The sequence below is a fragment of the Aedes aegypti genome, chromosome 2 (assembly GCF_002204515.2).
Source record: "Aedes aegypti strain LVP_AGWG chromosome 2, AaegL5.0 Primary Assembly, whole genome shotgun sequence".
Taxonomy (NCBI): Eukaryota; Metazoa; Arthropoda; class Insecta; order Diptera; family Culicidae; genus Aedes; species Aedes aegypti.
Window position 1 is genome coordinate 122,460,142 of NC_035108.1, and position 24,384 is coordinate 122,484,525.

The window sequence follows — 24,384 nt, forward strand, 5'->3', positions numbered from 1 at the left end:
TATGAAAAAAGAAAATAAAAGGGAGTCAAGTTTGGTTAACTTAGTCAAAATGGGTAGGGGGGAGTGGTCTGTAGATTGAGACATTACTTTTTTTCTACCTTTGTTAACGATATTTTTAGTCCTGGGCTTTTTTTTTAATTTCTTTATTAGTATCATTCTAAACATTACATTCGTTTCATATATCTAGGTGTTCTGTGTTATTGGACAACACTATCATCCTAATTTGGTAAAACAAATTTAAGATTTAATTAACATTTCGTTAACAACATATTACATTTCATTTGCCGTAGCAGTTCAGATTTTTTACAGGTGAGTTGATTTCACCTGCTTGTAAGAGAATTTTTTTTTAATATACTTAACCTAACTTAACCTAAACATATAACGCATTAATCGTGGCAATAGAAGATTGTAACGATTTTTGTCTGAAATTATTGATTATTTTATTTGACATTTGTTCCAATGTGTCAACATTGGATATTCTATGTAACTCATTGGTACTATACCAGGGAGGAAGCCTCAGAATCATTTTCAAAATTTTAACTTCATCTGACCAATTTATTGAAACCCCTCTCATCGTGACAACATGTCTACTTGAAGGTTTCAAATAAAGAGCTTTTGATTTATGTGGGAATATTATTAGTTGAGTTTTGGAAGCATTAGGAGAAATCTTCCATTTTTGCAAGTATGAAGAAAAAATATCCAAACTTTTTTGCAATCGACTACAGATGACACGCAAGCTTCGTCCTTTGGCGGAGAGGCCTGTGTCATCCGCAAACAAAGATTTTTGACATCCCTGAGGTAGCTCAGGTAAGTCAGATGTGAAAATATTGTATAATATTGGTCCCAAAATGCTGCCTTGGGGAACACCAGCTCTTACAGGAAGTCTTTCAGATCTGGAGTTCTGATAATTAACCTGAATAGTACGATTTGACAGATAACTTTAAATTATGCTAACAATGTATGTTGGAAAATTAAAGTTTTTTAATTTTACAATCAAACCTTCATGCCAAACACTGTCGAATGCATTTTCTATGTCTAGAAGAGCAAGACCAGTAGAATAGCCTTCAGATTTGTTGGAACGGATCAAATTTGTTACACGTGAAAGTTGATGAGTGGTCGAATGTCCATGGCGGAATCCGAACTGTTCATTGGCAAAAAATAAATTTTCGTTGATGTGGGCCATCATTCTGTTTAAAATAACCTTTTCAAAAAGTTTACTGATGGAGGAAAGCAAACTGATTGGACGATAGCTAGAAGCTTCTGCAGGATTTTTGTCTGGTTTTAAAATTGGAACAACCTTAGCATTTTTCCATTTGTCAGGAAAATATGCTAATTGAAAACATTTGTTAAATATATCAACTAGAAATGATAAGCTACTTTCTGGAACTTTCTTGATGAGGATGTAGAAAATTCCATCATCGCCAGGAGCTTTCATATTTTTGAATTTTTTTAATAATAGTTCTCACTTCTTCCAAATCAGTCTCCCAGGCATTTTCGAAAACGTTCTCTTGATTGAGAATATTTTCGAACTCCTGAGTAACTTGATTTTCAATTGGACTAGTAAGTCCTAAATTAAAATTGTGCGCACTTTCAAACTGCATAGCAAGTTTTTGAGCTTTTTCACAATTAGTTAGTAATAATTTGTTTTCCTCTTTCAATGCCGGTATAGGCTTCTGAAGTTTTTTTAAAATTTTAGATAATTTCCAAAAGGGCTTAGAGCCAGGGTCCAATTGAGAAATCTTATTTTCAAAATTTTTGTTTCTTAATTGAGCAAAACGTTTCTTGATTTCTTTCTGCAAATCCTGCCATATAATTTTCATAGCAGGATCGCGAGTGCGTTGAAATTGCCTTCTCCTCGCGTTTTTAAGACGGATCAAGAGTTTAAGATCATCGTCTATAATCACGGATTCAAATTTTACTTCACATTTTGGAATTGCAATGCTCCTGGCTTCAACAATGGAATTTGTTAAAGTTCCAAGAGCATTGTCAATATCATGTTTTGTTTGTAAGGGAATATTAACATCAGTCGGCTCGAAAATAATTGAAAGTAGAGCTGATAGGATTGAGAATCGCTTCATGGGATATTTGAAATGTAACAGGGACATGATCAGAATCAAAATCAGCATGAGTAATCAGTTGGCTACAAAGATGACTAGAGTCAGTTAAGACCAAATCAATCGTAGATGGATTTCTAGAAGAGGAAAACATGTAGGGCTATCAGTGTATTGAATTGAGAAATATCCTGAAGAGCACTCATCAAATAAAATTCTGCCGTTGGAATTACTTTGAGAATTATTTCATGACCGATGTTTGGCATTGAAGTCACCAATGACAAAAAAATTTGACTTATTGCGAGTCAAATTTCGCAAGTCAGTTTGGAGCAAATTAACTTGCTGCCCAGAGCATTGAAAAGGCAAGTAGGCAGTTATGAAAGTATATTTACCAAGCTGTGTTTCAACAGAAACACCTAAAGTTTCAAAAACTTTAGTTTCATATGACGAAAACAGTTGATGTTTTATACGCCTATGAATGATGATTGCAACTCCCCCACATGCCCCATCAAGTCGATCATTACGATAAACAAAAAAAGTTAGGAACTTTTTTTAGTTTGGATCCAGGTTTTAAATAAGTTTCGGTAATAACTGCTATATGCACTTTATTAGCTGTAAGAAAATTAAACAGCTCGTCCTCTTTACCATTCAGAGAACGAGCATTCCAATTTAAAATATTTAAATTATGATTTGGATCCATTAGAAAAACGTAATCCAATAACAATTTGATTTGTAAATTATACATAAACTTGGAATGCTTCAGTCATAGTGGTGGCTTTGAACATTGCATCAATCATTAGATTCAATTGTTCAGTTAGAAAATTAAAATCTGATGATTTCCCATTGGAATTTACGGTAGACGAAGAAGCGGAGTAGGAATTACCTGTGGCGGTAGGGTTTTTTCCATTTGATTTGAAACAAGTAGAATGGGTACTCATGGAACGAATAGGGGAAGAGTTCAAATTACCTGCTACGATATCAGCAAAGGATTTTCCGTGGGTAGATACATTCGAAATTGAAAGATTCGAACGGCTACCCGACGGATTAAAATTAGTTTGTGAATGAGCATGATTATGATCTTCCTGGTGGGTATGATTCCTAATCAAACGATCGTTAACTGAAAAATGAGCATTGTTCGATACTCTACCAGGCAAATTCCGGAAACGACCGTTATCGTAACGGATGTTATCCTTCATCTGCCTGGCACGAGCCTCAACGACTCTTTTGCGTGAAGGGCATTCCCAAAAGTTAGCTTTGTGAGGGCCCTTGCAATTGGCGCATTCAAACTTTCTGGTATCTTTTTTCACAGGACAGACGTCCTTAGCGTGAGAAAATACTCCGCAAATCATGCATTTAGCATCCATGCGACAATTTTTTGTACCATGACCCCACTTTTGGCACCGCCGGCACTGAGTGGGGTTCTGGTAATTTCCTCCAGGTTTCTGGAAATGTTCCCATGTCACACGGACATCGAACATAAGTTTTGCTTTTTCTAAAGCTTTAATATTATTTAGTTCTTTTTTGTTAAAGTGAACTTAATAATATTCTTGAGAAAGCCTTTTCCGAACAATGCCAGATTGGGTTCTCATTTTCATAATGATTACTTGGACTGGGGAAAATCCAAGTAAATCATTTATTCCATTTTTGATCTCTTCAGGTGACTTATAGTCACTTGAGAGACCTTTCAAGACAACTTTGAACAAACGTTCAGTTTTGTCGTCATAAGTAAAAAATTTGTGCTTCTTCTCTTCAAGATGTCTGAGAAGAAGTTCACGATCTTTAAGAGTTTCCGGTAAAACGCGACAGTCTCCTTTCTTTTCGATTTGGAAGGAAACCTTGATTTCCCTAATGGAGCTAAGATCTTCTGCCAAAATCCCCCAAATTCGGAACAACTGATCACAATAGGCGGCACTCTTTGCTTCCTCACTTGAATCAAAGAGCCTGGGCTAGAGGCTGCTTTGATTTGGTGTTCGGAAAATTTGTCTAGAGCATCGAACTGATTGCTCATTTCGATACAATTATTCATTCCACCCTTGGAAGAAAGTTCGCATTCCGGGGAAGCGTCCTTTCTTCCATTCTTGCCACGTGTAGTGACAGTTTTAAAACCCACTTTTTTGGAAGGAAGTAGTGAATTCAGAGATTCACCCTTCCTTTTGTTAGTTGTTGATACCATGTTTACCCAGTCAACATTTTGGTTGGTATATTTTTTGCTAAACATCATTCTATATGAATCAAATCACTCGTATAAAATGCATGGAAACGCTATATACACACCAAAGTGGAGGCCATATACGTACTTCCCACGACTTTTTCAGACTTTCCATGGTCAGCAATACGATACCACAAAATTCCGATAAAAATAAAAAAAAAAAGTTATAACCGAGACTCGAACACCGGACCTGTTGATCCCTGACCCGGTACCATACCACTACACTACAGATCGCTTCATGATTGAGGTGTGATTATTTGCCGATATGAAAGGAAGTTTTCTATACACTGCACACGCTTTGTTGTTCTTTGAAGCCCACCGCCAGAAAATACCAACCAAATACCAATTCCATTTGTTGCTAGTCTGCATTGATATATGATCTGTCAGTTTATATAACTTGACGCGATTCTAGATTATACTATTTACGGCATGGTTTGTTGTCAACAAAGTTTGTCGACAATGAATCGAAGTGGAGAATTATATACAACTTGTGTTACAATTATTCGTTTTGATTTGTCATATTGTGCGATTCTGATTTTTGACGTATGAATATGAGATTTTTGGCGCACAGTCTTATACGATACGTGGTTCACTGGGTAGTTAATAAACGAGAAAGACGTGACCTTCGAGAGGTTTTTTTCCTAAGACGGTGTCCAAGAAAGATTACCACCGCTAGCTTTCGCCAACGGGTCCAACGAAAAATCGAAGGCACGGGTCCAAACAAGGATCGTAAAGGGATCAATAGTAGAAAAAATAGTACTGAAAAGTACTGTTTTAGTAGCACTGGAAAAAAACGTTTTTAATTTTAGCACTGAAAAGTACTGTTTATGTAGCACTGAAAAGTACTGATTTATTGCGTTAGGTAGTTTTTAAGAAAACTTCCAAGAGCAGAGAGAATTCGTGTACGCACAGCACGAAGGTACGATGCGCACTGAATTTTCACATTTTGATATGATAATGCCTCTTGGTTCAACAATGGAATTACAGTCGACTCTCCATAAGTCGATATTCAAGGGACCATCAACTTATAGTTGTCGAGTTATAGAATATACCGACACAAAATACCACAAAATCGAAGGAACAAATTTATTATTATTATTATTATTATTATTATTATTATTATTATTATTATTATTATTATTATTATTATTATTATTATTATTATTATTATTATTATTATTATTATTATTATTATTATTATTATTATTATTATTATTATTATTATTATTATTATTGTCTTTATTAACGAGGCTTTCAGCCCGTGGCTGGTTCACCTCGAACGAGGAACAAATTTGTGTATTTCCTTTAAATATATGATCACTTTTGTAAGAAAATACAGCTTTCTTTCGTTGATTTCGTTGATAATATTTTAAAAACTATTATTTGAAAACTTTTTTTCGAAATACATACTCGAAAAATCATGTTATATTTACCGACAATATCTATATAAATAAAAATGGAGTGGTGATGGTATGTCACGAAATGGCTTGCGAACGGGCCACAAGATTTTTACATTTTTTTCACTTAAGTGATCGTGAAGTGTTCCGACGTGTTTGTGTGTATAAAAAGTTTAGAATATTCACCGGAAAAGTCAAAAAACGAAAGTGAACGGAACTATAATTTTGTATGGGACGTTTCATGGCGTTTTTCAACAGCCTACTTGATGGCAAGACGAAGTTTGCCGGGACCACTAGTATTTAATATTTTCATGTTTTTTCAACTTTTATTACAACTTGCAAGTATTTATTCACTTCCAAACAAGAATTAGATCATGTTTCCCCAAAAAAGAATAATTTCAAAATGAATATCGAATTATGGAGAGAAATTTACCTCTCACGTGACATTGATTTGTGGAGATATCGAGTTATAGAAATATCGACTTATGGAGAGCAAATTGTATGGAAATTTGAAGGGACCGAAAAATCCATCGAGTTGTGAAGAGTCGACTGTAGTAAATGTTTCGAGAGCATTGTCAATATCAAGTTTTGTTTGTAAGGAAATGCTAACAACGAGATTACTATCGATGTATGTTTCATGTGTATTCCAATCGGCTCGAAAATAATTGAAAGTGGAGCTGATAGAATTGAGATTTGCTGATCATGATCGCTGATTGGACAAGATCAGAATCAAAATCAGCTTGAATAACCAGCTGGCTACAAAGGTAACTAGTGTCGGTTAGGACCAAATTAATCGTAGAAGGGTTTCTAGAAAAGGAAAAAACAAGTAGGGCTTTCACGTTATTGATTTGAGTAATATCCTAAAGAGCACTCATAAAATTCTGCCGTTGGAATGGATCATTGAAGGTAATTTTTGTCAGTGCTCACCGCATCAAAACAAAGGCGCCACTGTATATGTGATTTAACATTGTGACAGCATTGCTGTTCTCTCAAACACACAATGCTACGGTGGCGCTATCTATGCTTTCCATAGCAGTCGTTTTGGTTATTATTTGAGAATTATTTTAAACGCGATACTTTGCATTAAAGTCACCAATCACAGAAAAAAAATCCTTATTGCGAGTTGATTTCCGTTGATTTCCGATTGAAGCAAATCAACTTGCTGCCAAGTGCATTGAGAAGGCAAATAGGCAGCTATAACAATATATTTACCAAGCTGTGCTCCAAGGGAAATACCCAAAGTTTCTATAACTTTAGTTTGAAATGACAAAAAAGTGGATGTTTTATACGCCTAGGAATGGTGATTATAACTCCACAACATGCTCCATCCAGTCAATATTACGATAAACAAAAAAAGTTTGGAGCTCTTTTGAGTTTGGATCCAGGTTTCAAATAAGTTAAGGTAAGAATTGCTGTATGTTTTTTTTTTTTTTTTTTTTTTTTTTTTTTTTTTTTTTTTTAATAGTAGGGTTCAAAAAAGCTTCAAAAGCCTGGCCTGTTGTGTGTTGGCACGGTGTGGGACTCACGTTAGGCGTGCTTAACCACTAAAAAACTTTCCCTACTGCTCCTGTGCCTCGATCTCCCCCGGAACTACATCAGGCAACTTCATCGGGGGAGGGCTGTGCTCATGCACTTCTGTGCTCATGCACTTGTTCAATCTCAGCCTCTAACTGTTCTGCTTGTTCGCTTTTGGAGCGTTTTGCCCAATTGGCGGTTGAACATCTCGCCGGGACTTTGGACAGCTTTCTGTGCGACGACGCATACTTCCCTTGGGCTGGCCTCGCGTCAGAGCTCTGTTGATCTTCTACTGGACGCTCATGTGCACTTCGTTGCTCTACGACGACTTGTTCTCCGCTGCTGCTGTTCGAGCTCTCCTTGTTGACCAGTTGGATGCCGAGGTCGGTCCAGCGATTCCGGTTGGAGGATGACTTCCGGTTCACTGGCGCCCAGACGACCCAAAACTGGTTTGTGACGATCGATGCTACTCGGCTTAGTCCCCGACGGTGGAGCTAGCCTACTCCGGCTACGCGCTTCTTCATGATTCGATACAGGCCGGTGGAGTGCCGAAGTCGGTCCAGCGATTCCGGTTGGAGGATGGCTTCCGGTTCGCTGGCGCTCCGACGACTCAAGCCGGTGATACGCTACGTACTACTCAGAGTAGTCCCCGGCGGTGGATCTATCCTACTCCGACGAAGATTTCCCCGGCGGCGGAAGATCTCCCGAACCGATGCTATCCGGGCAGATGCCGAGGTCGGTCCTGCGATTCCGGTGGAGGGAAGCTTCCGGTTCACAGGCGCCCCGACGATCATTTGCCGGTGCAACAACGCGATCTACTCAACTAGTGCCCGGCGGTGGACTTAGCCTACTCCAAAGCTGGCCGGGCAGATGCCGAGGTCGGTCCTGCGATTCCGGTGGAGGAAAACTTCCGGTTCACAGGCGCCCCGACGACCATTTGCCGGTGCTATTTCGCGAATTACTCAGCTTACCGGCGGTGGACTCAGCCTACTCCGACTCGACGTTGGTCGGCCAAGTGCCAGGGTCGGTTCTGCAATTCCGGTTGGAGGATGGCTTCCGGTTTGCAGGCGCCCCGACGACTATTAACCGATACTACGCTACGCCCGCTCTACTCGGTCTAGTCCCCGACGGAGGATCTAGCCTACTCCGATCGCGACCCGGAGCTCTCTGGTCTTCACGCCATCTCCTTTGCAGCAACGACATAATCGCCGTTATTCCCCTGTTCACCGCATTCCAGGTGCTTTCATGCTGGCACATGTTCTGCACGATGTTGTCCGGATTTAGAACGCTTGCGGTTTCTGGCATCATCTCGCTTCGTATATCCCTGAATCGAGGGCAGTCGAATATAACGTGCTCCGGTGTCTCCTCGATATTTGGACAGGCCGGACAATGTGGAGATTCTGCGTGTCCGAATCTGTGCAGATATTTCCGGAAGCATCTATGGCCTGACAGAAACTGGGTCAGGAAGAAGTTAACTTCTCCATGTTTTCTGGTCGTCCACACCGACACGTTAGGAATGAGCCTGTGGGTCCACCTTCCTTTCTCCGAGTTATCCCACTCCTGCTGCCACCTGGCCATTGTGTCCAACCTAATGGTATTCCTCACATTCCGTGTGTCCCTTTGCTGGTAACATGCGATGTCTTCAGCCAGAGTGATACAGATGGGGATCATTCCGGCGATAACGCACACTGCCTCCGATGATATAGTGCGGTAGGCACTCGCAACCCGTATAGCCATGAGCCGGAACGTACCTGCCAGCTTATCTCGGTTACGTTTGGTTCCCAACGCTGCAGCCCAAGCCGGGACTCCATACCTCAGTATAGACGATGATACGGTCGCTAGAAGACGCCTCGTGCTGCTTCTTGGTCCTCCAATGTTGGGCATGATCCTGGCTACGGTGTTAGCAGCTTTCGCAGCCTTTTCGCAGGCATAGTCTACGTGGCTGTTGAAGTTTAGCCTGTCGTCGACCATTACTCCGAGATGCTTTAGAGAGCGCTTCGATGGGATTGCGTGCCCTCCGGCGTTGATTTCCAACTGCTGTACCGCCTTGCAGTTGCTGACCAGCACCACCTCCGTTTAATGATGAGCCAACTGCAACTTGACTCCAGTCATCCACGATTCGATGGTGTCTAGCGATTCCGCCGTCAGCATCTCCACCTCCTCCGCAGTCTCACCAGTTATCGCAAGAACGACGTCGTCTGCGAACCCGACGATCTCGACTCCATTCGGCAGTGACAAGGTTAGCACTCCATCGTACATCATGTTCCACAATGTTGGACCAAGTATGGATCCTTGTGGAACTCCCGCCGTGACTTCAAATGACATCCGTCCCTGGTTCGTGTCGTAGACCAGTACCCGGTTCTGGAAGTAACTTTGCAGAACTTTACACAGATATCCGGGAACCCGCATTCTGTGTAGGGCTGCGGCAATAGCCTCCCAACTGGCACTGTTGAACGCGTTCTTGACGTCTATTGTTACCACTGCGCAGTATCGATTGCCTCTCCTCTTCTGCTTGGCAGCTTTCTCCGCGCACGCGATGACTGCCCGAACAGCATCCACCGTCGAAGTCTTTTTACGGAATCCGAACTGCCTTTTCGACAATCCGTTCTCGCCTTCCGTGTAGATCGTCAGCCTGCCGAGGATGACCTTCTCCAAAAGTTTGCCAAGAGTATCCAGCAAGCATATTGGTCTATATGAAGCAGGATCTCCTGGCGGTTTTCCCGGTTTTGGCAGTAACACCAGCTTCTGCACCTTCCATCTGTCTGGGAAGCAGCCTTCCGCTAGACACTTCTGCAACGCTGTCCTGAATATGTCTGGGAACGCCAAGATTGCTGCCCTTAGCGCAACATTAGGGATACCATCTGGTCCGGAAGCTTTGTTCAGCTTCAATCCTTTCGCAACCGTTATCAGCTCGGCGTTAGACACTTGTATACCGGCATTTTCCTCATCTACGTCAGCGTACGGTGTGGGCGGCCACGCTGTTGGAGCATGCGTAGGAAAGAGACCGTTCACTATCGCCTTCAGTTTGTCGGGACACATTTCAGCTGGGGTAACTGGGCCCTTGATCTTCGCCATCACTACTCGATAGGCGTTGCCCCAGGGATTTGCGTCAGCTTCCCGGCACAACTCCTTGTAGCAGTTCGTTTTACTCGTCGATATTTCCCGTTTGAACGCGGCTCTGGCCAGTCGGTAGGTCACTTTACGCTCTTCCATGCTGGCTTCGGATCTAGCTCTCTGCACGCGTCTTCTGGCTCTTAAGCAGGCTGCGCGAAGGGTGCTGAGTCTGTCGTTCCACCAGTATGCAGGACGCCGTTGATTCCTTGGCTCCAGTTTTCTCGGCATAGTTGCGTCACACGCTCTCGCCAACACTTCTGTCAGCTCTCCTGCATCCATGTTTGGAGCGTCGCTTACTGCTCGGAGTGCTTCGACGAAAAGATCCTTATCGAAATGCTTCGTCTTCCACCTTCGTTCTCCATTCCTCCTCTGCCATACTGCACAACTTCTCTGGCCAACGCAGTAGTGGATCGCTTGATGGTCACTGTGGGTGTATTCTTCGCTAACTCTCCAGTTCATATTGGTGACCAGTGACGGGCTGCAGAAGGTCACGTCGATGATGGACTCCCTACCGTCTGTATGTAATTGCTGTATGTTTGCTGCCTATAAAAGCATTACTGTCCCATATGGATTTTTGTACCAATACTTTTTTAATCGCAATACTCATGTTTTAATATGTAATTCACGATGCAGATAAGAATCAATTCACTTTGTTTGAAATGGTGTGGAAAAGTATGAATTTGTTGCACTGCCATATCGAAATATAAAGGCATAAAAGTCTCTATATGAACTTTCAATCCAAATAGCAACTAGTAAACGTGAACTAAACGAGACAACTACTATGTACAGTATAGCATGCTAATAACGGCGATATACTACCACAGAGAAGAAGTGATTCATCATGCGAATGAAAAGTTTAAAACATTATTGGAATTACTTGAAGCGTCCCTTGGACAAATGTAAAAAAAAATCAACAATTTTCTTGCAGTAAATCAAGTAGGCCATGCCTTTCATAAGTATTTATAAAGTATTACAACATCGTAATCTCAACTATACACACTTAAATTCTGAAATCGACCTCGGTAAACGGATTCGCCGAGAACCGTAGAACAACTGATATCTCGGTAATTACTTGCCGATTGTCGGTAAAACTTTCGGTTTGACGAAATCTCGGTAAAATAAATACTTATTTTTGCATGATACGTCGAGAAATGATGTTCCTTTTTTTGCACGGATTTTGAAATTTCGAAATGAAAACTTTTTTTGCACGGTACGCATTCCCCGCGCAAAAACATAATCGGGTGTAATAAAAACTTATCTTTCAAAGCGATTAGTGTTTATCCGTGATAATTTTTGGAGTGAATTCAACATGGAAAGCATAAAACAGCAACAATAAAGCATAAAGGTAAGTTGAATACAAAACAAGGTTATGGGAAGTATGCACTTCAACAGAAAAGTAATCGCCTATCTCGATGCGTGGGAAATTTCTTGCAAGAAATGCTCAAGAAGAGCATTTTTCTTTGATCGCAGTAAGCAGTTGAAAAGAAATGTCAATTCAAATGGAGCTGTAGAAAATTTATTGACCATTTCTTCCGCAAAAATGTTTACTTTTCTTGAGCGGAACAGCATACCTAGCTTGAACTGTGATGATAGAGTTGTATTTTTGTGAAAACTTAGGCTCTCACGCGACTTACAATTCGTTTATAAAACAAAAAGCAACCAAAACTTCAAACAGCCTAAACAAAACATCACCTCGAAACACCGCTCTAATTTTTGCACCAGTTTTTAATTTTAGTACCCCTAACATAGTGAAGATGATTCCAGCTGCTCTCGTCTCCTCTTCCACTTGCAATTTCCAATTTTCCAGATGGTGGTCTAATGATGAATAACGAGGATTGTTTAACAACTATCGAAAAGCTAAACATTACATATACTTTGCAATTGAATTAAATGGACAAATTAATGTGAAGTTTTGCGAAAAAGTTACACGTCTTCTCGGTGAAAATCGAACTCACGACTCCCTGATCTCTAGTTAGGGCGCGTTACCCCTACGCCACGAGAGTGTTCATGTACGATTAGTGGGATAAAATTGGAAAATTGGTGTTTGGCAACATAGGTTATAAACTTCCGGATTCTTTGTTAGTGATTGAATTTGTTGTGAAATCGCGCATATCTCAAGAACACCTAATGGTTAAAAATGATTATGCCAATGGAAAATAGTACAGTAATAGATTGATTATGATCTAATTTTTGTGTTGTAAAATTGAATTTTGGACGTAAACAAACATTTTCAGTAACATTTCTCGTCTTCTTCAACAGCGACCTCTATGATGGTGGCGCATTATATTTGCCTATCGGCCAAACACAATTATATTAGCACAGAAAAACAGACGTAACACTATAGAAATTTCCATCCACCATTTATTTAACGATAATTTCAAATATTCTATGTTTCAAATCTCACATCCAAATGCGCGCTTATCGTTTCTTTCGTGTTTGACGTTTCACACTACTGCCATCTGAGGTCTTGTTGCACAAAACAGTGTTTCGTGCACCAAGCTTACAAGATCATGATGATGTAAACTGGGCGATGGGCCTTAATTGAATTTGTTCTAAAGTGTTACTTCTGTTTGTCTGTGGAATTAGCATTAGGCGTACATGTTCTCTCGACTATGATTTTGATCGCAAGTAGTCCTAAGTGTTATGTCTGTATGTCTGTAATCAAAGATTCTGGTAACACTTGATCGTAAAAAAGCTAACGTGACCTAGACACGTGTAGAATAAGATAAGATCGATGGCCTCAGGTTAACATAAGAGAACGGAGAATTATCAATGTATTAGAAAAATCAATCAAAAAATATCTTATTCAACTGGTCTCCTACTATTCAGATTTCCAACGCTTGTCGAAGCAAAGAATAACCTCCATGAATAATTTCTACACTGAAGACCAGTAAATATTTTGATGCTCTTTCCATTATTTTGATGCAAAAGAACACCGGCTAGCTAGTTAGAAATGAATCATGAACGCAATCAATCTGTTCTATTTCTTTGGAATCATCCCATACCAGTACAACCCGGTGAAAAAATGTTATGCAGCAAAACGTGCAATGCGAAATGCATTTCAAATGCTATGGTTCATTATTGCGCCAACCACGACTATGCTCACCCTAGGAGTTCTGATTCGTGAATTATTGTTTCGCGATGTTCGCTTTTGGCGCATTGTGCACATCTTGAGGCTGTTCATCTCGGTGATCACTCTGTTTGTGAACATTTCGGACAATTATTACGACGCCAAGTTTCATATGGAATTGTTGAACTTTTGTACCCGTAGTTGTGCGAAGACAGCTTCGAAGATTAGTCAAAAAACCATGAAGAAAATAACCGTTCTGTTGACCTTCTACATCTATTACCAAGCCAATCAATACACATTCGTGGTGCTGTACAATGAAGAATTGGATGAACTGTTCTTCTTCGTGACTTACTACTACTTGGAAATGGTCTTGATTCTGAACATGTTCTACATAGCTTGTTTGTTCACAGCAATGCAGGAACTGATGAACAACATCATCAACATGAGAAACCGAGACCAATCGAAACTGTACGGTCAGTACCTTCGTCAAAAGACATTGCTCACCAAAAAGATGTCCTTTCGGTTGGTGCAGTTGACGACGAATACGTACGTGGTTTCGTCGGCACTGATCTTCATTTTTGTGACCCAACTGCAGACATTCCCTCACGGAATTCTGGAAGCGAACGTGATGTCCCTCGGTTTAGCAGGCAGTGTGATCCAGCTGGTAGGGCTGTTTTCGGTTTGCTACGAAGCCCATCAGTGCGCCAATCAGGTAACTGATAATGATTCCTCATCTTTGAAACAGGCAAGTGTGACCATCAGGCATAACTCATTTGTGGTAAGATTTTCAAGGGGATATTCTTTTTCAAAGTTGGAGCTAAGCATAATAACAAAGAACGTAGTTAACACAAAAAAGTAAATGTTTTTACTAAAAAGTGTAATATGTATGAGTTACGATTTCAACGCCATTTCCAACTTGCATAGAAAATTGCGGTATGATTAACGCCTTGTTTGTGAGTTTTGAGTATCATTGAAAACTGCTTACGTTAAAAAACATATGTGCTTATTCTGCGCGGCGTGTGAATCGGATTCGCTCTCACCGCGAGTGACGTGAGACGACTAATGTTAATCAAATGGGAGCGAGTCGACAATTGTCACCTCATTCGACTCGTCTCACCTCACATGCCGCGCAGAATAAGCACAATATTGATTTCATTTCATATGATAATTTAGTTGGTCTATTTTTTATTCATTATTGTAATTAATAAAGACTTGATTCCATAGGATGCACAGTGGTTCCAGCTACATAGGAGGGCGGTCATAAATATGAAAGTCGGTAAACTAATCATGAATTCATGCAATTTGATACGTATTCGTGTTCTACATGCAAAGCATTACTTCTGCAAAGAGGGGGAGGTGCTAAGGTTTTCACCCCCTCCCTATTCACGTATTGGCGGAAGTGATATTAACACGATTTCAGCTCTATTCGCTCACATATACCAGGATAATGAACAAAGTCGCAGACGCTGTACATTTAAGGCTTTCTATGTGTATTGTTGAGCAGCCTACTATGATTTCACATTTAAAACTCAAAAATGAGATACTTGAGATTCCTCATGAAGCACCTTCAGAAATTCCTCTCAAGATTTCTCCAACATTTCATGCGAAATTACTCCTGTAGTTTTTCCAAACAATTTTTTGTTTTCATTTACAAGTAAAATCTATGTGGGTTTTACAAAACTTTTTACACTACAGCTAATACTATTGGAAATATTCTAGTAATTCCAATCATAATAGCGATTTACTTATGAAATCCTTCGAGACTTCCTCAAATTTCTCTCAAGATTTCTCCAACATTTCATGCGAAATTACACGCAGAAGAATTTCTGTATGTTAAGATTACAATCCTGTCAATTACTTTTACTTACGCACAAATAGTTGTTTCGAAATAAAATTAACTTACGCCAACACTAAATTAACGTCAAATCAAATACTCACACTTCTTTGATTGAGCTATCCACTTGTACTTATAACAATTATAATTTTGATAATTATCACTATTCGGAAACATTCACCTCCCTAGACTTCAAGTCATGCTCACAAATCTACTTATTTCTAACTTGCAAGGAATAGTGTAGGTGCTAAGATGACCACCTCTCACGGAGACGGAGACCACATATCAAGTTTGTCGACTCGCCCTATGTTTTCATTTTTGCAATGTTTTTTTTTTAGATCGATAAAGCAGCACCGATTCTTTTCAGATATGTTGATAAAGCAGAACAAAATGCTGAGTAAACATTGCAAAATATTGTAAACTCAATAAAATTCACTTTGAGTCAACTAAAATATAGTTAAATTTTGACGTATAGATAGAACAAAATATAGTGTTCATAATCATGTTTCCGGTCAATTTAACTATATTTTAAGGTTATTTTGGAGATAACTAAAAATATAGTTGAATTGGCAGTATATTGTTAAACATAACTATACCATATAGTTGTTGACAACTATATTTTTGATTGAATTTACAAACGTCAAGTAAATTCAATCAAAAATATAGTTGTCAACAACTATATGGTATAGTTATGTTTAACAATATACTGTCAATTCAACTATATTTTTAGTTATCTCCAAAATAACCTTAAAATATAGTTAAATTGAACGGAAACAAGATTATGAACACTATATTTTGTTCTCCGTGTTCCTCAAGAGCCCAAGAGTTCTTTCCGAGAACTTTGTAGGAGTTTATCAAGGGTTATTTTCAAACTAAATCGAATTTCATCAGATGTTACTTTGTGATTTTCTTTTGAAAAATCTCCCGGATTTTTGAAAAATTTCAAATCCTTGATCTCTTTCTGGAAATATTCCTGAGAAAATGACTGGGAACATTCTTTGAAGACATCTTTGGGAAATTTCTCTATAGGGTAACCAATATATTTTGGACCCCCAGGGGCATTTTCCTGCAAATTTCCCAGTTTAAATCGAAAGACCAACTCAATTTGCATGCCAATTGGAAAGATAGGACTATTCCGCAGTTGCATCAACCGTTTGTACATGTGAAGAAAATGTGTTTATTTTATCTGAAATTAATTTAATTTAATCGGTTCATCCATGTAACCGTTACAACACGTTACACACAGAAATTGAAGACGTCAGAAATTTTTCAAATGTAAACAAAAATTTTTTTCAAATTTCTGAACTAAAAGCGTAGAATTTCTATTGTCAATCGATTGATTAGACTATGGGCAAGCATAATATACATCCAGTGTCGTGGACTTTGTCACCAAACGATAAAAAATGCCGGGGGTCCAAAATATATATTTTGAGGGTTCAAAATGTATTAGTGTGTCCAAAATAATGAAAAACAGTGCTTCACAATTCAATTATTTTCGACGTTTTTTGGATCCTACATGATTGAATGGGCATATTCATCTCGTGGAGGAAGTTTTTCTCTACATTTTGGCATGTTTTTTGACTTGGTTACGCTGTGAAATTAATTAATTGGGACAAAAAACTAAAATTTCTTCCATAGGGGGTCCAAAATACGACCGTTACCCTAATTTCTAGAATAATTCTTGAAGAAATCTTAGCAACAATCAGTAGTTATTAGGTGAAGCAACGATCCGATCGAAGAATGCTACGTTTACCCTAGCAACTTACTTGTTAGATAAAAATAACACTTGTTCGTTATTCTCCCGCAAACTACTGTGAAATACAGACGTTATTGTTAAACCGTTAACTGTTGTTTGAATACCTTATTCTACCAAGAGGTTATGAGCCCAGGATTGCTGAGAGCGTTGGAGAATTGAAAATCGTCAATTTTTGAAATGGCCGAAACAAAGGTGACTGTGGAGAAGCTGGATGGGACGAACTACGCTGTTTGGAAGTTCCGTATGGAATTGCTGCTAACCAAGGAGGAGTTGTTCTCGATTGTAGCTGACGAACTACCTGAAGAACGGAATGCAGCTTGGAAAACCAAGGACGGAAAAGCTCGGACGTTGATTGGTCTCGCTTTGGACAACTGCCAGTTGGTACACGTCATGCAGTCCACCACGGCCAAGGAAATGTGGGATTCACTTAAGAAATACCATGAAAGGACCACTTTTGCCACGAAGGTGCATGTTCTGCGGAAGCTAATAACGACTCGATTGTCGGAAGGAGGGAATGTCTCGGAGCATCTGGCGAACATGACCACGTTGATCAACAAGTTGAACGCGATGGGTGAGAAGTTTAAAGACCATTGGATTGCTGCAATGATTCTCGCAAGTTTACCAAATTCTTACGATGTTCTTGTAACCACGCTGGAGGGTCGTCCTGAGGAGGAGCTAACACTTGACTATGTGACTGGTAAGCTACTGGATGACTGGCGTCGGAGAACGGACGGAGAAGAACCTGGAGAGAAAGCATTCAGAATCGCGACGGGTGGAAACCCGAAAGTTCACGAAGCTAAGAAGAAAGTGTGCCACTATTGCCATGAACAAGGCCACTTCAGGCGTGAATGTATGTTACTTCAAGGAAAGAAGTTTGAGCCCAAGAAGAAAAACAATCGCCACGTTAATATGGCTACATCAAATTCACGAGAAGCTTGTTTCGGGGTTGAAGATGGAGATCATGGTACAGAAGATCAGAATCTATGGTACCTTGATTCCGGTGCAACATCACATATGAAGCACAATTCCAAGAATATCGTTCGATTGGATACGAATCGGAAGCATAGCATTAGTCTTGCTGATGGAAATCAAATCGAAGCGTGTGGCTTTGGAAGCGGTCAATTGTTTGCGAAGGATGGTGAGGGAAATGATACGAAAGTTACGTTGAAAGAAGTATATCATGTACCGAAGCTCAAGTCGAATCTGCTGTCGATAAGCAAGATCACTGACGATGGGTACGTAGTAATTTTTGAGAAGCATGGCTGTAAGATTATCAAGAACAATGAAGTAATCGTGACTGGCACTCGCAATGGAAATTTGTACCACTTGGATTCATCACTGTCTCACCGAGTAATGTTAATGAAAGATATTCACGCGAAGCAATGTCTGCATCTTTGGCACCGAAGACTCGGACATCGTGATTTGGATGTTATCAAGAATGTTGCTCGAAGTAATCTCGCAAGCGGAATCCTGTTGAAAGAGTGTGATGTTGACAACATGTGCGGAGTTTGTTACGAAGGAAAAATGAGGCGTTCGAAGTTCCCCAAGCACTCGAATACCAGAACCCATGCAATCGGAGATTTGATACACACGGATCTCGTTGGACCAATGGAAACAGCAACGCCAAGCGGAAACCGTTACTATGGTATTACTGGATTAAAGAAACTATAAGCAAAGAAGCGAAATGTTCCGATTGGAATTCCAAGTTTACTGTCAATGTCATTCCAATCGAGCAGGAGACTTGTCAAACACTTTTTCACACAAGCTGAAAACGGCTCACACAAAAATGTTACCGCCCTCGAAAATTTTGCTTCTTCTGAAGTAGCATATTTTCTGAATACATGAGTGTCTGTTGCAATTTTCATGCTTTGCATAAAGAATGCTCTACTCATTACATTGGTTTTCTACACATTCAGTCAATGTTTCATTCGTTACCCAAACCTGTGAAAATTCAACACATAAAAACTGTGACTCACTTTTAGCGTGGGATTCAACATTGGCAGTGCTGCGTAATAGATTTGGCATAGTTGCTAGCTGATTTATTTTGAATATGATCAGATTTCGTCTCTTTATAATTTAGACTCTTTATACTGGATGATTTTAGCCGCTACTGCATCGTGTATTTGCTGAAATATAAGGAAGAAGCTTTAGAGAAGATGAGAGAGTATATAAATCTGCTGTACAATAAACATAGGTGCAAACCAAAGATACAGTTAACTCTCCCTTGCTCGATATTCCGTATCTCGATATCGAGTTAGAGAACCATAGTAAAAGTTGGTTTTCATGGCTAACTCGATGGTCCCTTAGATCGCAGTTGCACTGGTTTTGTGTTCTGTAACTCGATACCTCCCTAACTCGATGGTCCCTTCAATATCGAGTAAGGGAGAGATGACTGTAGTACGTTCTGACGGAGGAGGAGAATTCTGTAGCAGAGCGGTTCCATTTGAATTCGAATGTCGGTTTACTTTTGTATTTTTTTATTTGGCTGAAATTTGGCATATGCTTTCTTTATACCCAAAAATGCCTATTTGCATCATCGGTTCGCCATTTTTACCCTAGCGTTACTTTTGAGAAGGGCCTAAGAAAAAAAGCCTTAACAATTTTCAAAAAATTAAAACTCAGATACTATTTGTCTGATCGGTTGGGTGTCTTCCGCAAAGTTTTAGGTTATTGTTGGAACTAGGGAAAGTGTACCAGTTATGGCCATAGTGGTTCCCTATTTGGTCATATGCAAAATTTGGATAACTTTTACATTTTTAATCTTTTTGAACGTTTTAACATCAAGATTTATCCTTTACTTTACTGCTAAAACACAAAAGATTTTTCAAAATGTGAAGGCATTCTAGATATCACGTATGGCGAAATAGGGAACCACTATGGCCATAACTGGTACACCTACCCTATCTGGAAAAAAAATATACACTGTAAAAAAAATGTATTTTTTTTTTGGAAAATAAAGCTTGAAAATCCATTTTCACAAAAATCGTTTTCTTGATTTTTTTTTTATTTTTTTATATTTTGAAGTAAATAAAAATGGAGTCTTTTGCACAGTGGGTCAAGATGGAGAAATCATGGACAAAAAAGTTATGATTTTTTGAAAATAGGTGAATTTTTGAAAATGGTCATAATAAACTTTTTAAATATTTTTCAACTCGATTTTATGAAAGTCGCAAAATTTACAACAAAAAAGGTATACGGAAAAATCAGGCTAACTTTTACCGTTTTAAAGATACAGCGATTTTAATACAAAATAATGATATAATTTTCAATTTTCGGTCATTATAATATTACTTAGAAACGGTTTGTCCGATCAGTTTGGTGTCTTCCGCAAAGTTTTAGGTTATTGTTGGGACTATCTGGAAAAAAATATACACTGTAAAAAAATGTTTTAATTTTTTATGTATCGAAAATAAAGCTTAAAAATCAATTTTCTCAAAAATCGTGATTTTTTTTTATTTTTTATGTGTTGAAGTAGACAAAAAATGAAGTGCAAAAGAACAGTGAGTCAAGATGGAGAAATCATGGACAAAAAAGTTATGATTTAAAAAAAAGTGAATTTGTTGAAAATGGTCATAATAAACTTTTCAAATGTTTCGGTAGCAATTAGCAAAATTTTCTCATATACCTTTTTTGTTGAAAATCTTGCGTACTTTCATAAAATCGGGTCAAAAAGCATTCAAAAAGTTTATTTAGACCATATTGAAAAATCAACCTTTTTTTAAAAAATCATAACTTTTTTGTCCATGATTTCTCCATCTTGACCCACTGTGCAAAAGACTTCATTTTTTGTCTACTTTAACATATAAAAAATTAAAAAAAAAATCAAAAATACAGTTTTAGAGAATATTGATTTTTAAGCTTTATTTTCGATATATAAAAATTTACAACATTTTTTTTACAGTGTATATTTTTTCCAGATAGCCCCAACAATAACCTAAAACTTTGCGGAAGGCACCAAACTGATCGGACAAACCGTTTCTAAGTTATAATTTTTTGAAACTTATTAAGGATTTTTTTTTCTTAGGCCCTTCTCAAAAGTAAGCCTAGAGTCAAAATAACGAGCCGATGATGCAAAAAGGCATTTTTGGGCATAAAGAAAGCATGTGCAAAATTTCATCCAAATCAAAAAATATAAAAATGAAATTTGGGAAAAAAGTCGTCATTTTCTGTGGAACCGCTCAGCAGTCGAATGAAACAACTATTTGCTGAACACGGAATCATCCATCAGGTAACTGAGCGGTTCCACGCCGTTTCGCAAACCCGATTATTTTTGTATGTTTTGAATCGCCTGAAAATTTGCATACAGATTCTTTATGACCAAAAATGCCATTATACACTTTCAGACCGCCATTTTGAACCTCGCCTTATTTTTTAGAAGGGCGTATCGGAAAATGCATGGCAAATTTTTGAAAAACTGTAACTTGAAAACGGTTTGTCCGATCGATTTGAGATCTTCTACAAAGTTGTAGGTATTGCTTAGGACTATATGGAGAAAAATATGCACGGTAAAAAAAAGTTACAGAATATTTTTTATTTCAAAAACAAAATTTTAAAATCGATTTTCTCCAGAAACGCAGTTTCGATGTTTTTTATTTTTGGATATGTTTTAGGGGGCAACTTATGTGATATATAGCACAATGTTTCAAAATGAAAGAATTATGGACAAAAAAGTTATGATTTTTTTTTAAATTACAGATTTTGAAAAAAATCGATATAGAGGAAAACAATATTTTTTTATGTGATTATTTGAAAGTACAAAAAAAATGCAATCGAAAAGTACTTAAGTAAATTTTTTGTAGGTTGCATCAATTTCGAGATATACTCATATTTACATAAAATTTTCAAATAAAAAAAGATAAATAGGCCCTTTTCAAGCATATTCCGTGTTTCTCCATTTCAGAAAAAAAATATTTTGATTGAGCGAATTGTAGCTAAATCGTTTATCGTTTGATCAAAACATGTATGCTTAAGTATTGAAAAAAGAGTGCACGGTAAAAAATATAAACGATATTTTCAAATAAAAATTTGAAGCTAATAGTTCTTAAAAACCGCAAAATTGATGTTTTTTTTATTTTTGGATATATTTTGCGGTTGTTGTAGGTATTGTTTAGGACTATTCGGAAAAAATATGCACGGTAAAAAATAATGATAGATATTTTTAATAAAAGAAAATTAAAATCGATTTTCTATGAAAATGCATTTGTGATTTTTATTATTTTTGGACATGTTTTAGGGGACAACTTATGTGATTTATTGCACAATGTTTCTTAATGGAAGAATTATGGACAAAAAAGTTATAATTTTATAAAATATTACAAATTTTGAAAAAAATCAAAATGAAGGAAAACAATATTTTTTATGTGTTTATTTGATAGTACAGAAAATGCATTGGAAGAGTACTTAAGTAAAATTTTTCTAAGTTGCATTAATTTCGAGATATACTCATGCTTATATAAAATTTTCAAATAAAAAAAAGAAAAATAGGCCCTTTTCAAACATATTTGTTTCTCCACTCCGGAAAATTTTGTTTTGATTTCAACAACACAAACCAAGTCGAGTCAAGTACACGACACTGAAGACGGCCTTACAGTTGAGGTCGAAATACGCGTATCTGTCAAAGGATACAAAATCTAGTGGAATTAAATGGTATAGTACTAAATTCGGTTTTTTCATCTACTTATAGGTATTCTACTAAACAGCTCGAAGATTTATTATGATATAGAAGTTGAATGGCATTTTTTTGCAACATCACATGGAAAAGGGCCATGCGATGCCATAGGAGGGACACTAAAACGTATGGCTACCAGAGCCAGTCTTGCCAAAGAACGTGAACATCCGATAAAAAATGCTAAGGAACTATATGATTGGGCTCAATATCGGAAAGAAGAGCAGCTTACACAAATCTTCTTTTGTTATTCAACTACTGAGGAGTATGATAGCATTGCACAAGAACTTAACGAACTATTTTCAAATGCAAAAACAGTTCAAGGCACACAGAAATATCACTCGTTTATCCCTATCTCTGAAACACAAATAGAAGTTCGACAATTTTCGAGCTGAGACGATATTAAGAAAGTAGTTGATATAATTAAGAAATAAAATTGCAGTATATATATATATATAAAAAAAAAACAAAAAATAAACTCATTCTCCATGGTTGTACGATCTTACCGCGATGAGAGGGCTTTACCCATTAGCCGGGCTTAGCCCTGGGGACCAAAGCTACACCGTTGTGATAGAATCACATTTTTAATGCCACGTTGAGATTTACCGTGTATATCTCGGAAGTGATGCATCTCAGCTAAATTTTACTTGAGTATTTTTCGATAGAAATTTTTCATATTTTAAAATATATAGTTATTTTTCTGTACTCAAAAAACGCACCAAAAATATCGTTTCACATATATTCGTTTTATTTATTTTTTTTTTAATAATTTATTTTTTATCCAAAAATTTTCCGTTTTGAGGCATTGTGCAAGAAATTACAAACAATATGCTGCAAAACATATCCAAAAATTAAAAACATCAATTTTGCGGTTTTCAAGAACAATTAACTTCAAATTTTCATTTGAAAATTTCGTTTATATTTTTTTACAGTGCATACTTTTTTAAATACTATAGTATATAGGTTTTGATCAAACAATAAACAATTCAGCTACGATTCACTCAATCAAAATAAAATATTTCTGGAATGGAGAAACACGAAATATGTTTGAAAAGGGCCTATTTTACTTTTTTTATTTGAAAATTTTATTTAAATATGAGTGTGTCTCGAAATTGATGCAACCTAGAAAAAAATACTCAAGTACTTTTCGATTGCAATTTTTCTGTACTTTCAAATAATCACATTAAAAAATATTGTTTTCCTCTATTTCAATTTTTTTCAAAATCTGTATTTTTTTAAAAATCTTAACTTTTTTGTCCATAATTCTTCTATTTTGAAAAATTGTGCAATAAATCACATAAGTTGTCCCCTAAAACATATCCAAAAAAAAATCGAAACTGCGTTTCTGGAGAAAATCGATTTTATGCATATTTTTCTCCATATAGTCCTAAGCAATACCTACAATTTTGTAGAAGATCTCAAATCGATCGGACAAACCGTTTTCGAGTTACAGTTTTTTAAAGATTTGCTATGCGTATCGGGAAATATACGCCCTTCTCAAAAATAAGGCGAGGTTCAAAATGGCGGTCTGAAGGTGCAAAATGGCATTTTTGGTCATAAAGAATCTGTATGCAAATTTTCAGGCGATTCAAAATATACAAAAATTAAATTTAAAAAAAAATCGTCATGTTCGGTGGAATTGCTCAAATGTAACAACTTTAAGTGAAAATTGAGTTTACAAAATTAATTTCTACAAAAAAAAATCGTTGTATACACATATCTTAATCCAGTATTAGAAATTTTACTTCTTGTTGACCATAATCTGTTATTTTG